Source organism: Callorhinus ursinus, unplaced genomic scaffold (assembly GCF_003265705.2).
Source record: "Callorhinus ursinus isolate GAN/ISIS: 27379988/994484 unplaced genomic scaffold, GSC_fseal_2.0 scaffold85, whole genome shotgun sequence".
NCBI lineage: Eukaryota > Metazoa > Chordata > Mammalia > Carnivora > Otariidae > Callorhinus > Callorhinus ursinus.
In genome coordinates this window covers 806,275-816,282 of record NW_027397147.1, presented here as the reverse complement: position 1 = coordinate 816,282, position 10,008 = coordinate 806,275, and the positions used below count along the sequence as shown (strand labels likewise).

Here is a 10,008-nt window from a genome sequence, read left to right as displayed (position 1 = left end):
CATATAATTTTTTGTTTCATTCTCGAAGATAAGAGGTGGATTGGAAGATAGGGAGGAACAGTGAAAGAGACTACCACATTAAAGTAATTTTAAAAAGAGTCATTAATGATGCCAACTGTGAGACTAGATACAAGTAATAGCTTAATCAAATGAGTTCCCTCTCCTCTTTTAAAGGTGGCGAGCCTTGTTTTACTGAAATCAGTGGTGATGTATGTCATGTGTGGGAGTGGAACCCATAGAAAGTTGTACCCCAAAACAATAAAACACAGAATAGCTTCTGGGTATCATTTTATTACTCACAAAACCCAACTGAGGCTATAAAAACCTTGAACAAACCATCTCAAAATAGAGTAGCTTCATGGACGCTTTCTGTCTTGCAAGTGGACAACAGTCATCCCTACTTGTCTGCGCATCTGCCCATGAATCTTGAGAGTGATTAGATTTCTCATGTGGCTTATGGTGTACTCCATGTGCCCAGACAAGATCTGCGGAAGAGCTCTCTGTCTCCCTCTCCACTTCATTTCTTCTTCTTTCTCTCTTAATCAGAAGTAGGGTGAGAATAGGAAAGAAAACACACTATTTTTAAAGAAGTGTTTTACCTTCTGTTCTTGGAGTCTAAATGTCTTGGTACAAAGATTCTCTTACAAATGAAGAATCTTGGTTTGAGTTTTGGAAATAATAATCCAACTTACTCCTACCCCTTAAGCTTTGGTATTGATTTTAATTACATCCTTTTTGGTATAAACCTGTGTATGTGTGTACTCATGCAAAAGATGATTTGATACAGGCTTACTGCTCCTCTTAACCATAACTCAATACTGAAAAATAATCCTCTTGCTTTTCAAGCTATCCCATTTGACAGCACCACCATTTCTGGATGTTTCTGTTTAAACATTCAGGATGCTCACGAATAGGTCCTTTTCCTACCCTGATTAATGGCGCTCTTTTATATTTCTAGGAAAATGAACAGGAATTTCTCCAAATGTCTTTAGATTTGCACATGCTGTATACATGAGCCACTCATGTAAATCTACAAAAGAGTGACATATGTTCTTCTTTGGGGCACTCTTTATTATGTAAATATATTTATACCAAGATAGGCACACACGTAGTAGTGCCCCTCTGTGTGTCCATGCATAGACAGAGTAGTCTAAGGAAGACATAAAGTTCACTGGTTGGGAGTGAATCTCAGGGTACCTTTTCTTTATAATCACCTTCTGTGTTCTCTGGGTTAGCAAAGGCCAGGAAGATTTGTTCTAGCGTTATCTGACCGATGGAATAGTCTTCTAAATTGAATTGCTCTTTAGCATCTTCCAAAATACCAAACACCTTTAGCAACAACAGCAATAAAAAAGTGCAGTTACCATTTTTATAGTCCTCCCCTCCAGTGCCCAACCCAGATAAGCCTCTCCTGCACTTCCTCCAAGTCCTGTCAAGTTAATGTTGACGGACAAAAGGGGGAGATGAGAAAACGATAGAAAACATAATTGAGAATCTGCAAGGAAGCAGTTCTCTGTCCCCCTTCTCTTGATGGACAGAGATTAATAATGGGATTTAAGGAATAAATCAATTAAATTCTAGGGACTTTTGGAAAATATCATACTTTAGGTTACCTTTCTGCTCCTTATACAATGTCAGGCTCCCATTACACATGCCTGGATATCAAATACTCCCCCTATCATTAGTGCTTTCTTAATATAAAATGTTAGAAGGTCATGGTTTCTACATTACCTTTCCCCAGGTGTTGTCCTTGCTGGGAATGTAGTAGGTAAGGATCCCTTGATTCTCCTGCTTTAACACACTACCTAAGAAATGAAAGACAGGATAGATGAATAATCTTGCAGATATCATTTTAAATTTCCAAAATATTGCTACATCAACTTAATTATTCACAATAGAGGGGTGAATAGACATTGTTAATACAAAAAGGGACATGGTCAAATAACCTCTCTTTGATATATATGACATGGTTAATTCCTTTTGGATTTATTTCTGATGAAATATTCTTATTATATGAATTTCATAACAGTTATTGAGGGCAGGCTTTCAGGCACAGTAAAATTGTCAGCTCACATACCCCATGGAAAAACTCTGAGCCTTCTAAAATTCTGTTACAAGACTTTATTCCTGAACATAGTGTTGAGAATATGAGCTGGCCAGATTTTCACTCCGGTTGTGTGGATATGTATGCATGTGCTGTGTGCTCGGTGGGGAGGAGAGCAGGACAAGGCCCCCTTGCTTTTTCATTATTACATGTCCTGTGAAAGAGGAAATCATACATATAAATCACCAAAGTCAGGCTGTGTGCTCTGGTTTTGTTCACTGGTGAATAAGAACCCACTGGTGGAACGAAAGGGAAGAGGGTGGTATCCGCTTCTAATTGGAACAAACGTGTTTACTCTCATCAGTGCACATTTGTAGGTTGTTGCAAATTGGATTAACTGGGGTCAAAATGTTTTAAAGTAAAAAATACATGTTTATAAGGGTGAGTGGATTTTCTTATGTGAATTTTAATGCGTGTATTGTTTCCATGATGCCATAAAGCTCTTTTTTGTGTGTGAAAAATTTGAAACATGGAGTTTAATGAATTATTCAAAGCAAACACTGGTGAAATCACCCCATTTAGGCCAAGTAATAGTAACGAAGAGACTTCCATGTCCCACTCCTCAGCCTCTATCCCACATAAAAAATTACCAATACCTTCATTGTTATTGTGGACATTTCCTTTTCAAAGTAGTTTTTACCAATGCATATACCTCTAAAAATTGAGGTAGAGTTTTCCTACCTTTGACCTTTATGTGAATAGAATCATCTGGTATATTTTCTTTCTTCTCCTTTTACTCAATGTTTGTGAGATTCATTCATGCGGTTGCATATAGCTATAATTCGTTTTCTTCTCTAAATAGTAATCTGGCATATGAATATTCTGCAATTTATCAATTAGGCTACTGATAGACATAGAAATTGTCTGACTATTGTGAATATTACTGACTTAAATATTTTACTTATCTCCTTTTACAGGTGGATGCAAGTATCTAAAATATAGCTTTAGGTAGAATCATTGGGCCATTGCTTTTTAAAAAATTGGTCCAGTTTCACCTGTGAAATATAGTGAGTTGAAGAGTGTCACTCCCACTGTTACTACAAGAAAGCTGGACAAATTGCAAATTAATGCATTTCTTGAACCCATCAGTTTTCTGACAGGGCAAACTCAGGGCAAATAACTAACCCATATGTGGGTAGAGTCAGGCATCTACAGAGAAGATCGGGACCATAGCATTTGCTTGTTTGTACAAGGCAGACACTACCAGATGACATAAGCTGCAATAAAAAATGTAATAAGTTGCTAAAGATCAAGTGTGGGATAGCAAGAGAATTATGAAGCCCATTTTCAAAATTTTTAATCTCTCTGATTTAGGTTTTTTAGTGGTGCTTACTTCTTATACACATTAGAGAACTGAATTTTGCTTGTGAGCCAAGCTGAAATTTTTTTTCATTTAATGCAGGAGTTAAGTCTATTTACATATATTGAAAGGAACAATATGTTTAATTATAGTCCTCCTATATAATTTTTAAAGTTATATATGCATATATACTGGATAAATGCATATATATCAATACAAATGTAAATATACAAAATATGTCTCTGTTTGTATGTGTTTCACTTTGTGGCTGGTTCTTATTCTTACTGTTATATTTGTGATACACTAAAGAATATATATATATATTTTTAAATCTTTTTTTAAAACATTTTATTTATTTATTTGAGAGAGAGAGAATGAGAGGTAGAGAGCATGAGAAGGAAGAGGGTCAGAGGAAGAAGCAGACTCCCTGCTGAGCAGGGAGCCCGATATGGGACTCGATCCCAGGACCCTTGGGATCATGACCTGAGCCGAAGGCAGTCGCTGAACCAACTGAGCCACCCAGGTGCCCAGTAAAGAATATATTTTTGTTCTAATGGTTAACTTCATTCTAACATCTTTTCCTAATACCATAAATTGTCCCTTCTTTTTAAGATACTGGTATAAATATTCAGTGCTCACCAATAGTACTTATGCAGAAACTTCTCCAGTCATTCCTCAGTCAATGGGAAATTTTTGTCTGTGTAGTCTTCAGGGAGAGCCATCAGGAATAATATCCCCTGAATACCTATTTGTTTATAACTCTTTTGAATTTTAATCTTGATCATTTTGACTATATATGAGAACTATGGCTTACATTTTTCTTAGCATAAAATGTTTTGTCACAAAGCCCAAAATCAATCTAATTTTCTTCCCGTATAAATTTTCTTTCTTCCCCTTGTTTTTTTTTTAATCTGGCATCCAAAGGTCATCCCACTTTATTATTAAAATACAATTGTTATATCGGAATATTCCTTGGTATTGATGATACTGGGTCAATTTTTCAGGTTGTCCTTTCAGTAAGCAGGCTTGTCTCACCTTAGGAAATTTTCTTGAATGATAGTTTTTAGTATTTGTTCTAATCTATGGCTTTGCTTTTCTCCTTTTGGACTAATTTCATAGTTGTGTTGGATTGTCCTTGCCTTACCTCTCACTCACTTTTTAAAAATTTTTTATTGTTATGTTAATCACCATGCATTACATCATTAGTTCTTGATGTAGTGTTCCATGATTCATTGTTTGTGCATAACACCCAGTGCTCCACACAGAATGTGCCCTCTTTAATACCCATCACCAGACTAACCCATCCCCCCACCCTCCTCCCCACTAGAACCCTCAGTTTGTTTTTCAGAGTCCATCGTCTCTCATGGTTCGTCTCCCCCTCCAACTTACTCCCCTTCATTCTACCCTCCTGCTATCATTTTCTTTTTCTTTTTTGTTAACATATGTTGCATTATTTGTTTCAGAGGTACGGATCTGTGATTCAACAGTCTTGCACAATTCAACAGTCTTGCACAATTCACCATAGCACATACCCTCCCCAATATCTATCACCCAGCCACCCCATCCTTCCCACCCCCCACCACTCCAGCAAACCTCAGGTTGTTTCCTGAGATTAAGAATTCCTCATATCAGTGAGGTGATATCATATATGTCTTTCTCTGATTGACTTATTTCACTTAGCATAACACCCTCCAGTTCCATCGACGTCGTTGCAAATGGCAAGATCTCGTTCCTTTTGATGGCTGCGTAATATTCCATTCTGTATATATACCACATCTTCTTTATCCATTCATCTGTCGATGGATATCTTGGCTCTTTCCACAGTTTGGCTATTGTGGACATTGCTACTATAAACATTGGGGAGCACGTACCCCTTCGGGTCCCTACATTTATATCTTTGTGGTAAATATCCAGTAGTGCAATTGCTGGATTGTATGGTAGCTCTATTTTCAACCGTTTGAGGAACCTCCATACTGTTTTCCAGATGGGTTGCACCAGCTTGCATTCCCACCAACAGTGTAGGAGGGTTTCCCTTTCTCCGCATCCCTGCCAACATCTGTTGTTTCCTGACTTGTTAATTTTAGCCATTCAGACTGGTGTGAGGTGGTATCTCGTTGAGGTTTTGATTTGGTTTTCCCTGATGCCAAGCGATGTTAAGCACTTTTTCATGTGTCTGTTGGCCATTTAGATGTCTTCTATGGAAAAATGTCTGTTCATGTCTTCTGCCCATTTCTTGATTGGATTATTTGTTCTTTGGGTGTTGAGTTTGATAAGTTCTTTATAGATTTTGGATACTAGCCTTTTATCTGATATGTAATTTGCAAATATTTTCTCCCATTCTGTCGGTTGTCTTTTGGTTTTGTGGACTGTTTCCTTTGCTGTGCAAAAGCTTTTTATCTTGATGAAGTCCCAATAGTTCATTTTTGCCCTTGCATCCTTTGCCTTTGATGATGTCTCTAGGAAGAAGTTGCTGCAGCTGAGGTCGAAGAGTTTGCTCCCTGTGTTCTCCTTTAGAATTTTGATGGACTCCTGTCTCACACTTAGGTCTTTCAACCATTTGGAGTCTATTTTTGTGTGTGGTGTAAGGAAATGGTCCAGTTTCATTCTTCTGCATGTGGCTGTCCAATTTTCCCAACACCATTTGTGGAAGACACTGTCTTTTTTCCATTGGACATTCTTTCCTGCTTTGTCAAAGATGAGTTGACCATAGAGTTGAGGGTCCATTTCTGGGCTCTCCATTCTGTTCCATTGATCTATGTGTCTGTTTTTGTGCCAGTACCTTACTGTCTTGATGATGACAGCTTTGTAATAGAGCTGGAAGTCCGGAATTGTGATGCCGCCAGCTTTCCTTTTCTTTTTCAACATTCCTCTGGCTATTCGGGGTCTCTTCTGGTTCCATACAAATTTTAGGATTATTTGTTCCATTTCTTTGAAAAAAGTGGATGGTACTTTGACGGGCTTTGCATTGAATGTGTAGATTACTCTAGGTAGCATTGACATCTTCACAATATTTGTTCTCCCAATCCATGAACATGGAAAGTTTTTCCATTTCTTTGTGTCTTCTTCAAATTCTTTCATGAGTATTTTATGTTTTTCTGAGTACAGATCCTTTGCCTCTTTGGTTAGATTTATTCCTACGTATCTTATGGTTTTGGGTGCAAGTGCAAATGGGATTGACTCCTTAATTTCTCTCTCTTCTGTCTTGTTGTTGGTGTATAGGAATGCCACTGATTTCTGTGCATTGATTTTATAGCCTGCCACTTGACCGAATTCCTGGATGAGTTCTAGCAGTTTTGGGGAGGAGTCTTTTGGGTTTTCCACATAAAGTATCCTATCATCTACAAAGAGTGAGAGTTTGACTTCCTCTTTGCCGATTTGGATGCCTTTGATTTCTTTTTGTTGTCTGCTTGCTGTGGCTACGACTTCTAATACTATGTTGAATAGCAGTGGTGAGAGTGGACATCCCTGCCTCGTTCCTGACCTTAGGGGAAAGCTCTCAGGTTTTCCCCATTGAGAATGATATTCGCTGTAGGTTTTTCATAGATGGCTTTTATGATATTGAGGTATGTACACTCTATCCCTATACTCTGAAGACTTTTGACCAATAAAGGATGCTGTACTTTGTCAAATGCTTTTTCTGCATCTATTGAGAGGATCATATGATTCTTGTTCCTTCTTTTGTTAATGTATTGTATCACGTTGATTGATTTGCAGATGTTGAACCAGCCTTGCAGCCCAGGGATAAATCCCACTTGGTCATGGTGAATAATCCTTTTAATGTACTGTTGGATCCTATTGGCTAGTATTTTGGTGAGAATTTTTGCATCCATGTGCATCAAGGATATTGGTCTGTAATTCTCCTTTTAGATGGGGTCTTTGTCTGGTTTGGGGATCAAACTAATGGTGGCCTCATAAAATGAGTTTGGAAGTTTTCCTTCCATTTCTATTTTTTGGAACAGTTTCAGGAGAATAGGTATTAATTCTTCTTTAAATGTCTGATAGAATTCCCTTGGGAAGCCATCTGGCCCTGGGCTTTTGTTTCTTGGGAGATTTTTGATGACTGCTTCAATTTCCTTAGTGGTTACAGGTCTGTTCAGGTTTTCTATTTCTTCCTGGTTCAGTTTTGGTAGTTTATACATCTCTAGGAATGCACCCATTTCTTCCAGGTTATCTAATTTGCTGACATAGAGTTGCTCATAATATGTTCTTATACTTGTTTGTATTTCTTTGGTGTTGGTTGCGATCTCTCCTCTTTCATTCATGATTTTGTTGATTTGGGTCATTTCTCTTTTCTTTTTGATAAGTCTGGCCAGGGGTTCATCAATCTTGTTAATTCTTTCAAAGAACCAGCTCCTAGTTTCGTTGATCTGTTCTACTGTTCTTTTGGTTTCTAGTTCATTGATTTCTGCTCTGATCTTTATTATTTCTCTTCTCCTGCTGGGTTTAGGCTTTATTTGCTGTTCTTTTTCCAGCTCCTTTAGGTGTAGGGTTAGGTTGTGTATTTGAGACCTTTCTTGTTTCTTGAGAAAGGCTTGTATTGCTATATCCTTTTCTCTCAGGACTGCCTTTGCTGTATCCCAAAGATTTTGAACAGTTGTGTTTTCATTTTCATTGGTTTCCATGAATTTTTAAAATTCTTCTTTAATTTCCTAGTTGACCCATTCATTCTTTAGTAGGATGCTCTTTAGCCTCCATGTATTTGAGTTCTTTCCGACTTTCCTCTTGTGATTGAGTTCTAGTTTCAAAGCACTGTGGTCTGAAAATATGCAGGGAATAATCCCAATCCTTTGGTCCCGGTTGAGTCCTGATTTGTGACCTAGGATGTGATCATTCTGGAGAATGTTCCATGGGCACCCGAGAAGAATGTGTATTCTGTTGCTTTGGGATGGAATGTTCTGAATATGTCTGTGAAGTCCATTTGGTCCAGTGTGTCATTTAAAGTCTTTATTTCCTTGTTGATCTTTTGCTTAGATGATCTGTCCATTTCAGTCAGGGGGGTGTTAAAGTCCCCCACTATTATTGTATTGTTGTCAATGTGTTTCTTTGCTTTTTTTATTAATTGCCTTATATAATTGGCTGCTTCCATGTTCGGGGCATAGATATTTACAATTCTTATATCTTCTTGTTGGATAGACCCTTTAAGTAGGATATAGTGTCCTTCCTCATCTCTTATTACAGTCTTTGTTTTAAAATCTAATTTGTCTGATATAAGTATCACCACCCCAGCTTTCTTTTCGTGTCCATTAGCATGGTAAATTGTTTTCCACCCCCTCACTTTCAATCTGGGGGTGCCTTTGGGTCTAAAATGAGTCTCTTGCAGACAGCATATCAATGGGTCTTGTTTTTTAATCCAATTTGATAGCCTGTGTCTTTTGATTGGGGCATTCAGCCCATTTACATTCAGGGTAACTATTGAAAGGTATGAATTTAGTGCCATTGTATTGCATGTAAGGCGACTGTTACTGTATATTGTCTGTGTTGCTTTCTGATCTACGCTGCTTTTAGGTTCTCTCTTTGCTTAGAGGACCCTTTTCAGTATTTCTTGTACGGCTGGTTTTGTGTTTGCAAATTCCTTTAGTTTTTGTTTGTCCTGGAAGCTTTTTATCTCTCCTTCTATTTTCAATGACAGCCTAGCTGGATATAATATTCTTGGCTGAATATTTTTCTCATTTAGTGCTCTGAAGATATCATGCCAGTCCTTTCTGGCCTGCTAGGTCTCTGTGGATAGGTCTGTGCCAATCTAATGTTTCTACCATTTTAGATTACATATCTCTTCTCCCTAGCTGCTTTCAGGATTTTCTCTTTGTCTCTGAGACTCGTAAGTTTTCCTATTAGATGTCGGGGTGTTGACCTATTATTATTGATTTTGAGAGGGGTTCTCTGTGCCTCCTGGATTTTAATGCCTGTTTCCCTCCTCACATTAGGGAAGGTCTCTGCTATTATTTGCTCCAATATACCTTCTGCCCCCCTCTGTCTCTTTCTTCTTCCTCTGGAATTCCAATTATTCTAATGTTGTTTCATCTTATCGTATCACTTATCTCTTGAATTCTGCCCTCGTGATCCTGTAGCTGTTTCTCTTTTTCTCAGCCTCTTTATTTTCCATCATTTGGTCTTCTATATCACTGATTCTCTCTTCTGCCTCATTTATCCTAGCAGTTAGTGCCCCCATTTTTGATTGCACCTCATTAATAGCCTTTTTGATTTCGACTTGGTTAGATTTTAGTTCTTTTATTTCTCCAGAAAGGGTTTCTCTAATAACTTCCACGCTTTTTTCAAGCCCAGCTAGTATCTTTAAAGTCATGATTCTGAACTCTAGGTCCGACATCGTACTAATGTCCGTATTGAGTAGGTCCCTGGCTGACGGTACTACCTCTTGTTCTTTTTGCTGAGGTGATTTTTTTTGTCTTGTCATTTTGTCCAGAGGAGAATAGATGAATGAGAGAACAAAATGCTAACAGGTTAATAATGTCCCCAGGAAATATACTGTATACAAATCAGAAAAGACCTGAAACCAGGGGAAAAGAAAGGGAAAGATAGAAAAAAGAAAGAGGAAAAAGAAAACAAAAAGAAAAAGTTTAAAAACAAAAATAGTACAATACAAAAA

At 37.8% G+C, this 10,008-nt stretch overlaps 1 long non-coding RNA gene across 1 annotated transcript; it reads right to left on the bottom strand.

Moving 5' to 3' along the window:
- Positions 1-283: 283 nt before the first annotated feature.
- On the bottom strand, positions 284-1,812 carry LOC112811410 (uncharacterized). Its single transcript, XR_003205043.2, has 3 exons — positions 1,732-1,812; positions 1,215-1,329; positions 284-537 (listed from the first exon to the last, which is right to left on the bottom strand). It is a non-coding gene; the product is annotated as an uncharacterized lncRNA (long non-coding RNA).
- Between the last annotated feature and the right edge of the window lie 8,196 nt (positions 1,813-10,008).